Source organism: Lepidochelys kempii, chromosome 2 (genome assembly GCF_965140265.1).
Source record: "Lepidochelys kempii isolate rLepKem1 chromosome 2, rLepKem1.hap2, whole genome shotgun sequence".
NCBI classification, from domain to species: Eukaryota; Metazoa; Chordata; order Testudines; family Cheloniidae; genus Lepidochelys; species Lepidochelys kempii.
In genome coordinates this window covers 64,371,155-64,384,631 of record NC_133257.1, presented here as the reverse complement: position 1 = coordinate 64,384,631, position 13,477 = coordinate 64,371,155, and the positions used below count along the sequence as shown (strand labels likewise).

General features: G+C 40.1%; 1 protein-coding gene and 1 non-coding gene across 13 annotated transcripts in view; both read left to right on the top strand.

Moving 5' to 3' along the window:
• Positions 1-13,477, top strand: part of NKAIN3 (sodium/potassium transporting ATPase interacting 3) — a 664,031-nt gene that overhangs the window by 484,614 nt on the left and 165,940 nt on the right. The window lies entirely within an intron of this gene.
• On the top strand, positions 11,376-11,458 carry TRNAF-AAA (transfer RNA phenylalanine (anticodon AAA)). Its single transcript has one exon. It is a non-coding gene; the product is annotated as a tRNA-Phe (tRNA).

The following is a 13,477-nucleotide window of genomic DNA, read 5'->3' as shown; positions in this document are numbered from 1 at the left end:
GAAGGAGGAAAAGTTAAATAGGGTGATCAAAAGAAAAAGGAGAGCCTGGCTAGATGAGCAGAAGATATGGGGAAAGTTGCTACAGACAGCCCAATACTCTATCTCTGTGAAGCTAGCCCTATAGAATCCAGTATTTCCTACTCTTTGCCACCTCTCTCTGCTACCAATGGCCTACTCATGCCCAGAAATACTTCAGTTCTGCTGCCTACCAGTGCTGGAGCAGTTCCAGCCAAGGCAGCAGTCAGTACTGCACCCTGGAATATAATCAGCTTACACTACACAGGCATGATATTATTGATGGGGCTTAGGTCCACGAATCCCTAATTACCAGCTGTGTGAGGTGAGAACAAACAAACCAAAAGGTAGAAAGGATAGAACAAGTAGGGTAAAAATGAAGTGGGAAACAGGAGAGAGAATAGAATAAAGGAATGAAAAAGAAAACAGAGAAATAAAAAAAAACCATGGTGCAGCTAGTAAATGTTTTTTTTTTTAATTAATTGTAGTCTGTTCTAGGGGTAGTGGGGAGCCTTGACAAAAAGCATTCTTTGCATAGGATGCCCCATCCTTAGGGGCATCCCTTGACCCCCTATTGTTTATTTAATGTATGTTGAAATTCTAGCCTTAAATTTAAATGCCAACATTAGAATGTAATTTGTTTTATTTTGGTGTTTGAGCTGAGTGTTCAGTCTACTCTGATGTATTTCATACTGCAAACCTTTATAAATAGAACAAAATAGTATTGTGTTCAGTGAACTAATAAGAATCCATCTCTACTCTCTGCTCCCCCCAGAAAATGGTAGGGATATTCACCAACAACAGCAAAATTGACAGATTTTGAAAACAATAACAGACAACAATAGTAATCCCAGTTTAGGGCAAGATCCAACACCCACTATAGTCAATTGGATTATTGCCATAGACTTCATTGGGCTCTTAGCAGGTACATGACATTTTGCTCTAACACCCGGACACCTTCTTTGCTATATGTCATTGTGCTAATGTGTTGTGTACAGGACACACTGAAAATAAATTCTTTCTTACCTTCAAGGATACATCATATTGCCCTCTTCCTCATCCTTCTCCTCTTATACCCTTCTCAAGTTGTCATTGCTTCCTATTTCTTCTCATCACTTTAATGTAGGCCTCAATGAACAAACTCTTATTCACATGCTTTACTTCAATAGGACTATACACAATGTGTAAGTAAGTATATGGACAAAATTTTGCAAGTTTAGGTTGTTTAGGCTGTAAATTCTCCTGCTCAAGGAGACGGTCTGTATTTCTGTATTTTAAAGTCTCCAGCATGTTTTCTGTTACGTGAGTATGAAATAACAATAATAATAATAATAATCTCTGAAGAGCTGCATATGGCTCCAGAGCTACACGTTGGCCACCCCTGCTTTAATAGGTCCAATTTCACAAAGCTGGAAACAATTATAAGCTAAATCAGCTTGTAAGGAGAATTTAATCAGAAAAATATGAATGATAATTGGAAATCATTTAAGAACACCTTAGTAGATGCCCAAAAAGCTGCAATCCCACAATTAAGGACGAAGGCTAAGCTGGTTAAAAAATCCAACCTGGTTTAGCAGGGAAGTTAAGGCAGCTATAAAAAATTAAAAATAATACTATATAACAAATGAAAGAGAGCGGAAGTTGAGAGTAATGAATATAAATCAGAAGTTAGGAATTGTAGAAAATTGGTAAGGCAAGCCAAAAGACATAAGAAGAAATCTACGGCCAGCAGTGTTAAAAGCAATAAGGAGATTTTTAAAGGAACAAATATATAAGGAACAAAAAGAATCCTGGCAATGTTTTTGGCCCATTATTGGACGGAAATGGTAGAATTTTTGGTGGTAATGCAGAAAAAGCCAGAAGAGTTCAATAAATATCTGTTCTGTATTTGAGGGAAAAAAATAGATGATATAATCTCATCATACAGCGGTGATGATACTCTTTCCATTCCACTAGTGTCTCTTGAGGATATTAAACAGTCAGGCATTTTCAAATCAGCAGGTCCAGATAACTTGCATCCAGGAGTTTTACAAGAGCCGGTTGAGAAGCTTGCTGGACCATTAATGTTGATTTTCAATAAGTCTTGGACCACTGGAGAAGTTCCAGAAGACTCGAACAAAGCTAACGTTGTGCCAATATTTAAAAAGGGTAAAGGGAATGACTCAGGTAATTATAGGCCTGTACTCCAGGAGCATCTAAGAAGAGTCACCACCCAAGAAATTTGTACACACCACAAAACAATTCAAAATGATATCATACAGTTACTGGCAACAAAAGTCAAACAGAAGATTGTGGCAGATCTGAAATCAGCAAGACATTACTCTTTTGTTCTGGACTGCATAACTGACATCAGCCATGCAGAAGAAATGACTTTAATGGTGCGTTTTGCAACAACAACAACAGAACCTAGTGAAAATGTCCCTGCAATGGTAACTGTCAGAGAGCATTTTGTATAATTTATTGACATGGATGATACTACAGGAGCTGGTATGACAAATGTGCTTCTTAAAAAGCTGGAAGATACGGAAATTGCAGTAGCTGACCTGAGAGGTCAGGGCTATGATAATGGTGCCAACATGAGAGAAAAGAACAGAAGAGTGCAGACACGGATCTGAGAGTTAAACCCTCAAGCTTTTTTTTGTCCCATGCAGTTCTCATTCATTGGACTTGGTGGTCAGTGATACAGCATCAGCTTCTAGTGAGGCTGCTGAATTTTTTAATGTAATTCAAAGCATCTATGTATTTTTCTCTGCATCAACTCGTCGATGGCAAAGCCAAGTCATACCTACAGTCTTACCGGTCAGAGGAGGGATTTCAAAACGTTCTGAAGAGCGCCAAGAAGTTGGCAGAGGAACTTCACACTGAAGCTATTTTCCCACCCATTCAAGAATACAAGAGTCACTGAAGAAGACGACATTTTGATTACGAGGCACAGGATAATCCCATAAGAGACCCCAAACAACAATTCAAAGTTGAATTCTTTAACCAGGTGTTAGATTGTGCAATCCAGTCAGCTGAAGAACATTTCATGAAGCTCAAGGAACACAGTAGTATATTTGGGATGTTGTATGATATTCCAAAACTCCTCACTATTCCTGAAGAAGACCTACACCAGCAATGCAGGGCACTAGAGAGTGTTGACATATGATGACATGCGCGATTTTGATGCAAGTAATTTAGGTGATGAACTGAAAGCCCTTTCAAGATTCATTTCAGCAGGATCAACTCCAAAGGCTGTTCTGGGGGAATATATGTGCACAAATAAGATGACCACCCTCTTTCCAAATGCTTTTGTTGCTCTGTGCATACTTCTAACACTTCCTGTAACAGCTGCCAGTGGAGAACACAGCTTCTCCAAGCTGAAGTTAATAACACATCTACGCTCCACAATGACACAGGAGAGGCTAGTCGGCCTTGCAACCATCTCAATAGAGCATGAGCTGGCCCAGACTGTGGACTTTCAGGAAGCAGTTCAAATCTTTGCAACCCAGAAGGCACGGAAAGCACCACTTTGATTATTCAAACAGATAAAAAGGCCAGTGTTTACTATGCAGACAAGAAAAGTTACATTTGCTGTTCACGTGTTTGAAAGTTAAGTGTTACTTAAAATTTTTGAACAAGGCATTTTAAGTTGTTAGTTCTCCTTTATTGGGGTAGGTAGCAGAGCGGTACCATGAGAGGAGTAGAACAGGAAGAAGGCAGAATTGAGACCTTTCATAGTTTTGGCCCAAGCGAGGGGGCATGGGAGCGTCATTTGAGCTCCCCGCCTCAGGTGCCAAAATGTTTTGGGCCGGCCCTGCTTGTAGGCATATCCTTGAAAGCTGTTTGACCCAAAACTGCCAAAGTTGGGTGAAGGGACCTAAGGCCTGGTCTACACACTGGTTTTGTTCTGATAGAACTATTTCAATTAGGGGTTTGATTTTTTTTTAATGGAAATAGTTAAAGCAGTATTGTCCTTAATGTGGGCACAGTTATACATGTACTGGAATAAGCTATACTGCTATAAGCACCCTGGGGTTCATACTGCTTTAATGCTATCGGTGTAGTTACAGTGGCACAAATTGCATGTAGACAAGGCCTTAGTGAACATGGCAATCTGTCCCATACTGATTTTCTTTAATTCACCAGAACCTCACACATGCAAATTATTCTCATTATGTTGATCATTACACTATAGTGTACAATGTTAAAGTGCACCAGGGAACCTTTAGTCTGCAAGAGCAGGGTCTACTTGGACCAATTAATGCTAAGCATTTTAATACACTGGAAATCACATCCCAGTAGTCCACAATGCACCACCATGTAGACAAGTCCTAAGTCTGCTTTATTGTTTTGAACTGTCTTACTCTTTATATAGTAATATGAGCCATAAGAAGTCATGCTGTAAATGTGACTCAGGTGTGATTTTTTTTTTCCAAGAGGGGTGATTATTTTTCTAAAATGAGAGATTTTATTGGAGGCTATTTTTTTTCTTCTCTTACTTTCTTTCCAGGCCTTTTCTGATATTCATAATGTTGAATTAAAGCCTTTGTGGGAGATGTGTGTATGAGGACTGATTACTATTTTTGATGTGCTGACTTTTTTTGCAGATTTTAAATTCCAGAACTTCAGATGATATAAAGCTGAAGTCAGTTGAGTCACACTGGTTTGCCCTAGCTAATGGTCTGAGTCTTCATCATCATTTTCTGTTGATCATGACAAAAAATAAAACCCTGCTTTGTAGGGCTAATGAACGCATAAGGGCCTGATTTTCCCCACTCTGACCCCTGTAACTGCATTGACTCCAGTGGAATTACTCCTGGATTTATACTGTATCAGTGAGAGGAGAATCAGGCCCATAACCACTGATGACAAATAAGGTGGTTTTACTATGATCCCTTAAGGGTACACATGCATTTCTGCAAAGAACCATGGCCAGCTCTAGATGTAGCTGCTAAAGTATCCAGTGACACAGACTGTGCTGATGACTTCATTTATAGAACCAGGTCAACTTTGTGGTGATTTCCTTATTCTTTCACCATGGTATCATTGATTCAGACCCACAGCTCAGTCTTATCAAAATTTCTGACACACACACACGCGCGCACGCATATTCCACAAAACATACAAAAAAGTGAATGAAGCCATGCACTTAATGAAGCCATGCACTAACACAAGAATAAAAGCAGAGAGTTATACTGCCATTAATCATAATGTCAGAATTAATTATTGCCTCCATTTGCACCAATATTTCATGCCTTTCATTGCATAGTAGCATCAGAATGTGTTTCAGTTTGGTGATATATTCCAGGAGAGCTCATTATGGGCTGGAAGGGGGGGTATTGTTCCATGACAGCACTATTCAGTTTAATTGCCTCCTCTCTGCAAGCAATACATGTAGTCATTACTTAAAATTATTTAAAATATATCAGGGAAAAATCCATGTGAACAACATAACCTAATTATAACATCTAGACAGCATTTCCTATTTCTGTCTCTTCTCACTAGGTGTTCTTTGAAGCTGAATACAATTGTAGCCCTCCATCATTTTCTACATTTGCATTTTTAAAATAAACAAATCATTCATTCCAATAGCCACTATGTTTCAATCTTTGCTGGGAATGTGATGTTTATAACTCGACTGAGGCTGTGTCCCAAGCCCTCACTGAAAAGCAAGTACCAGTGCCACCCCAGGAGGAGCCTTTGGAAGGAATTTTGATTTACATTTCCTTCCCTGGTTCCTCCTTGCTCCAGGGAGGAAGAAAGTTTCTGCAGCCCTTCACAGGGTGTTATACGATATTACCCCCTGTGGCAGCCTTGTCCTCTCCATGCCATGTCCTCTTTATCTCTATCCTGCCCACTTGCTTGCCTTGTGGATCCTCCTCTCTTCCCTTGTACCCAGACTTACAATCTGGACAAGTCCTATGTGGCAGTGCAGACAGATGAAGGGGCTCTTTCACTTCTGTTTATTTTTATGTGCTTCCCTTCACACTTCCCAGGGAAGGACACCATAAAGCCTTTCATGGTTTGGGAGTTCTGAAACCATGATAAACAACTTGCCAGTCAGACTCAGGTGCTTCTTCGTTTGACTGTTGCTTATACTAGTCTGTTAAATTGTAGTATGCCGATTCTCTTGGTCTTGATCATAACCCAATGGAAATACACCAGTTGGCACATTCCAGGTATACTGAGGTCAAACAAATTTAAAATGCCAGCTTCACATTCTGAGCTGACTTTTGTCCAATACATGAAACCAGCAAAGTCTGCTACTGTCTCTTCCTCTTCCACTGGAATCTTCATCAAGGTGGTAACACTGGGCGAAATTTAACCCTGTGCAGAGAGCCAGAGCATGCCCTATATGTACCACTGAAATCCTACCAAAATCCTTAAAATAAGTCTTAAATGGAAATTAAATGAGACATAGTTCTTGTGAATTCCCCGCCCCCCACCTACACCCCCACTTCCTTCTTCCACAAATACAGGCATGAATGTTACCCATTGTGAATAAAGTCCCTATGAATCCTGGACCAGATGCTCAATTTGAGTATCAATGGAAATCAATGGAGCTATGACAGTTTACCCCAGTTGAGGAGCTGGCCTACTGTGTCACAGTGGGAAGAGGAAAGCTGGGCACGATGGCCCAGGGGTCAGAACAGTTTAGAGTTAAGGTTCCTTTTCCACACATCTCCTAGGTTTGGCAGCTTCTGTCTCCTCACTCAGACACACAACCTCTCCTCTAAGGGAGCATTCATTGGGCTCTTAGCAGGTACATGACATTTTGCTCTAACACCCGGACACCTTCTTTGCTATATGTCATTGTGCTAATGTGTTGTGTACAGGACACACTGAAAATAAATTCTTTCTTACCTTCAAGGATACATCATATTGCCCTCTTCCTCATCCTTCTCCTCTTATACCCTTCTCAAGTTGTCATTGCTTCCTATTTCTTCTCATCACTTTAATGTAGGCCTCAATGAACAAACTCTTATTCACATGCTTTACTTCAATAGGACTATACACAATGTGTAAGTAAGTATATGGACAAAATTTTGCAAGTTTAGGTTGTTTAGGCTGTAAATTCTCCTGCTCAAGGAGACGGTCTGTATTTCTGTATTTTAAAGTCTCCAGCATGTTTTCTGTTACGTGAGTATGAAATAACAATAATAATAATAATCTGTAATGTATAGCCTGATTAATATCCTCTAAGGGACGATGGGAATTAAAGGTACTCAGCACCCTGCAGGATCAGACCCTACATTGTGAATTTCTTTCTTCTCAGACACTATCTTAATGTTCTTTTTATATCTATTATGTTTCAGCGGGAGGTTTATATAGTGGGTTTTGTTTTCTGTTTTTAATAAATAGGAACAAAAGTAATTTTAATCCCACCTGTCCTTTTTTTAAAATTGTGCCATGCCTGCGCTTATAAAAACCAGATGATGCTGAACTACTGTTCTTCCCTTTTTTCTAGACACTGTCAGTATTATTTCAAATTGGCAGCAAAATGATACCATAATTTAAAACATTCGTATGTTTTTATTCCTCTGAAGTATTCCAGGTCCATTTCTATTTATTAGAGTGGGATAGATTACTACTTGGATGATGATGGATTAACGACAGGTATACAAAGTTAGAAACTGCATGGATCATTAGGCTTCAGAGGTCTATTCGTCTGTTAAAGTGACCAGCAGTATATAACTCATATTAGTAGGAACATTAAAAAAATGATCTAGACTTTAATGTTTCTTAATAGGCCTATTATATCTTTTTTATATTGAAATTTATTAATAAAGACATTCCTTGGTAATGTGCAGAACACAATTGGTTAGAGCTTTTAAAACAGGGTTTAGGTCAGCTTAACTATGGCACTCGAGTCTGAATTTTTTCGCACCTTTGAGTGACTTAGCTAGGTTGGCCTAAACTTTAAGTGTAGAGCAGGTCTAAGTGTGCAGAAAGAAGAGACCTCAGACTGCCCTTCCTGCTTGGTGGCTTTCTAAAGACACTATACTTTTTAAGTCCTTAAATCTGAAAGAAGCTTGCCTATTTTGCAAAACAGGAAACAGATTCCTGAGCAGGTGGCAAATTAAACAAAGCAAAGCAGCTGTTTTTCCATTAAGGCAGCAAATTTGCCTGTTTTTCAAATAGACTCACACATTTTCCGCAGAACTGCAGACTAGGGGCCGAATGGCTAGGCAGCAGTTCTGCGGAAAAGGACCTAGGGGTGACAGTGGACGAGAAGCTGGATATGAGTCAGCAGTGTGCCCTTGTTGCCAAGAAGGCCAATGGCATTTTGGGATGTATAAGTAGGGGCATAGCGAGCAGATCGAGGGACGTGATCGTTCCCCTCTATTCGACATTGGTGAGGCCTCATCTGGAGTACTGTGTCCAGTTTTGGGCCCCACACTACAAGAAGGATGTGGATAAATTGGAGAGAGTCCAGCGAAGGGCAACAAAAATGATTAGGGGTCTGGAACACATGACTTATGAGGAAAGGCTGAGGGAACTGGGATTGTTTAGTCTGAGGAAAAGAAGAATGAGGGGGGATTTGATAGCTGCTTTCAACTACCTGAGAGGTGGTTCCAGAGAGGATGGTTCTAGACTATTCTCAGTGGTAGAAGAGGACAGGACAAGGAGTAATGGTCTCAAGTTGCAGTGGGGGAGGTTTAGGTTGGATATTAGGAAAAACTTTTTCACTAGGAGGGTGGTGAAACGCTGGAATGTGTTACCTAGGGAGGTGGTAGAATCTCCTTCCTTAGAAGTTTTTAAGGTCAGTCTTGACAAAGCCCTGGCTGGGATGATTTAATTGGGGATTGGTCCTGCTTTGAGCAGGGGGTTGGACTAGATGACCTCCTGAGGTCCCTTCCAACCCTGATATTCTATGATTTCATATGCTCACTTTTAAAAAAAATCAGACCTACTATGTTGCCCAATAAACAAAATAAGCACAATACAGTACTTACCTTATCTCTCCACTTTCCTGGGCTTTTCATCAGTTTGGCTGCATAGCTTAACTTTTTAACCAACATTAAATTTTAAAATAGCCAGTTTTATTGCCTACTGCAATAAACAACCAGTACTTTCTACCAGTTCTGTAACTGGGTGAAAACACCTGTTCAATTTATGAACCTAGGAATAATTGGGCTGACTGGTGAAAAACTATTTAGTATTTTACTTTAAAAGTGTCTGCTCTTTTCAGAGAGATTCATCAATATCCCCCATTTAAAATACAGGGCATACCTGCTAAGCATATAAAATCTTTCAAAACAAAAGACATTTTCTAAATATATATGTCTTTATTCCTCTCTATATAGCTATGTATGAACTATACATACATACATACATATGTACATATACAGTTACTGGACTCAGTAACTGTGGTTCTTCCCTGGGGGAGTCTGTGGCCAACAGTAAATACAGTGACACCGAACTGCCTTCTTAAAACAAAGTATTGTTTAAACTCATCAGTGGGAACAAAGCAAAGCATAGGAGAGGAAGTTTTTAAAACAACCATCCCCCTCAAAAGCCTAGATCTCCAAGGAGGTGTCTGTGTTAGTCTGTTCCGCAGGGAACAGCTCATTGACAATTGTATTCCTTCCCTCCAGAATCCCTCATTCTAATTATTTAAGTGCTCTTAATCTAGATGCTCCCAACACTGGCAAAACAAGTCCTGTAACTTGGCTGGCAACTAGAAGTAACATCTTCACAGCTTAATGTGAAGCTCCCTCATGTGTTTACTGGGAGGCTGCTCATTTGGAGCCATTATGTTTCCCTCTTACTTATTTGCTAACATCCTTGCTACTAAACTAAACCATTATATGTACAATAACTATTCCAATACCCCAATATACCATTCTGTAGCTATCCCAATAACCAGGTCACATATAGAATTCATAAATTATTGCAGATCAGCCCCACATCCTTCACAACTAGACATAGTGGATATGATAGATTTCCTCTGTGTTTAAGTAGGGGACCAGATGCTGGCAATATGCATGCCACAGAGCCCCTCTGAATGACAGTGTTTCCCCTTTTTGACCCAAGCAGCTAGCAAAAATTTGGGATCTTGTAGGTTGTTCCATTTGGGAGTTGAAAGTGATGACTGAAAAGAAAATGCTAGACTCCATCTTGTTTGTTTACAAGGAATGTACAAAGTCTAGCTTCTCTGAATGCAGAAGGAATGAAAACCAGGGGAAAGCTTCTTTGCTTACAACCCAAGTCTCTTTAGCCAGCATCCCCAATCTAGATGCTTTCTCTGGGCTTCTCCCAGGGTCACACCATGCTTACAGGCTGCTGCTTGACTTTCTTGGTGTCTCAGAGGCTCCTTCAGTTTCTTGTTTCCCTCCAACACACGCACACATCACTAGACTTTTTTCTACACCCACAGACACATCCGCCCACCTGGTCACAAAAAAACACCTAGTAAACCCCTCTGCCTGCACACTTCAATAAACTACTTATCAACAAACATTCCTAACAACCTTAGTCATAATACACTTCTTATCAAAAGGTACCCAAATTCTGAGTTCTCTTTCACTGTCAGTTTGAGTCTTTTCTTCCCTCCTCCCATTCTAATTAGCAAAAACTGCATGTGGGCAGCTAGCATATGACCTGGCCTGCAGAAGCCCTGCGTATTCAAATTAACCCTTAACGCTGTGGTGTTCTATTTGATTAATTCATGGTGGCTGAATGCGCACACTATGGTTGCAGTTAGCTTGATCAACATCTGGGGTACACATACCCCTCAAATCTGGGGCAACACTGTACCCATTTAAAGAATGCTTCTGCAGTCAGGACAGAGCCTCCATTACAATCTTGTGGGCCCTCACTCCATGGTTGTATGATTTATTGCTTGCTGTGTTGCTATGAGGATGTCTGCAAGACCACTCTCTTCATACGTTTTTCCCAATTACAGCTAGAAATGTCTGTGCTCTGCGGAAACCACCCATTCTCAAGACTGTTTTCTGAAATTCCTCTGGGTAGGTTCACTGGATCTCTTTGGAATTACAATATACAGCCTCATTAAATGTCAACACATAATCTTGCCCAAGTATCCAAGATATCTTGCTGACATTCTTCTCTACAGTGAAAACCCTAATCCATTCAGTAGGTGATGCTGGCAGCACTGGACAGTATCCAACAGATGTTACTGTTGGTATGGTGATGACATCGTCACATTAAAAAGCTGTCCATCCTGGTACTTGCTGAGAATTCCCCTTTTTCAAACTCAACATCGAATAGCTTGTTTGGGCAGTATCTTAGAATTATCCATTGCAGATCAAGGTTGATGGCTTGTCAGCAGGCCTCCACATCAATATACTGATTACTTTCTACTTTTCCCACAAGATTAGGTGTAAGGTGTCAACCATGAGAATTGTACTTCAGTATGTTGTGGCCGAGTCGTTAAGGCAATGGACTAAAAATCCATTGGGGTCTCCCTGTGCAGGTTTGAATCCTGCCAACTATGAGCTGGCGATAATTTTGGGGGGCAGGGATAGCTCAGTGGTTTGAGCATTGGCCTCCTAAACCCAGGGTTGTGAGTTCAAGCCTTGAGGGGGCCATTTAGGGATCTGGGGCAAAAATTGGGGATTGGTCCTGCTTTGAGCAAGGGGTTGGACTAGATAACCTCCTGAGGCCCCTTCCAACCCTGATATTCTATGATTCTATGTCTTGCACATTGCAGAAGTTTCAAGTCTTTGTCTTTGCAATGCTGTTCCTTGTGTTTGAACCTGAGCACCGTGCAAAAGCTGCCTTCCAGAACCGAGGGAGTCTGACAGTGACAGACTACCATAGACTAGCCAAAATGAAAACCTCTTTTGTGCATGTTTTATAGCTGTAATACATGAAATACGCTTTTTTCCAGAAATCACACTGGGTAAGCGGATCATAAATGACACATATAGACAAAACAACAAGCAGAGAACATATTTAAAATAAATTTTCCATAACAAAATTGAATGAAATCAATATATAATTGTACACATACGGAGAGATGATACTTTGACTTTTTCAAGAAATGTGAGACAGCAATATGACATGATTTACAAAAACATCCATAATTCTAAAAGAATATGCAGATCACATCCCCTTCCCCAAATCACTCTTGGGGGTTAAGCCTTTCTCAAAAATATCAAAACCTGTTCAAACCTGTTCTGTGGAGGCTTGGGGGATGCTACAAATTTAAACAGGATGTTCCATTTGTGCCAGCAGTTCTGAGATCGCAGTCATGGGCACATTTTGATTATTCAAAGTGCAAGCAAGATAAGTCCCATCTTCAGGTTTACAGATGGCTTTTACCTGAGTAGAGCTGAAGTCAAATATTTAGATTTAAGGCAAAAAAGGAGTAATTAATATTCAAAATATCAGAAGCCTGAACCATCATCATTGCTAATGCATATGACAGCTAGTGACAGAAGTGCCTGTTATTCACAATGCCACTTTCTTAGTGCAGTCTGCCCAGTGCTTCAAAATCAGCCTGTTCAGCTATAATGAGGAGACAGTGAGTGGTCAGATGCAGCATTAACTGGGATCATAACCTGTGGACTGGGAATGTAATGGAGTGGAAAACTAAAGTTATTCTGCAAATTGTAGACCTTGGCTTGCAGCTGATGCTCCCTCTCCAGAGTAGCTATACAGTTAAAGCAGGCTTCATTAGCACTGGAACACATCATTCGCATCTAATGGGGATTAATGACTCTTTAAAATTAAATATTATGGAATTTGCAGGCTTTTTGTTCAAGCCACATCACATCAAAACTGCAAACTTAATTGAATGCAGGGAATTAAGACAAAATATTCTTTGTTACAGTCCCTTTTTTCCTGGAATTATGTACATTATAATTATTTGCCAAGAAGTTCTTTGAATGAATGTCTTTCCTCTCCATTTGTGAAAATGAAAGACTTAGCTGGGGAAACTGATCAGAACTAGAGCATTCTTGTTTTTTTCAGAAAGTGATATGGGACTATTTATTGCACTGGTGTTGTTTGCTAGTAAACTATCTGCTATAGGCTACACAAATAAGAATGAAGATAAGATCCCTGCTGTTTATGCCAAATCTGCCAACTATAGGTTCTTGCACCTTCCTGGGAAGCTTCCAGTACTGGCCACTTTCTGAGACAAGATACTGGATGGACTCTGCATCTGATCCAGTATGGCAATTCCTATATTCCAGAAGAAATCACCTTCTAAGCAGACACAATGAATAAATGTGAATGGGTCAGACAAAAAGCAGTGTGTTTGACCCACAATTCTTGTTGCTCTCCTCTGGGTATTCTTCCCCCATTAAGGTTGCACAAAGTCACCCAAAGTGAGAACCTTGAAAGTTAAGATTCCAACAGTAGAATTAACTTAGCTACATTGCACATGTGTAATTTTCTATCCCTGATTTTCTAGTTCAGTGTGTAGCTTAATATATTCTTACATTTGTAACAAAGTATATTCCATACAACATACAATGCGGCCATGTTAATTTTTCTGTTGGACCTT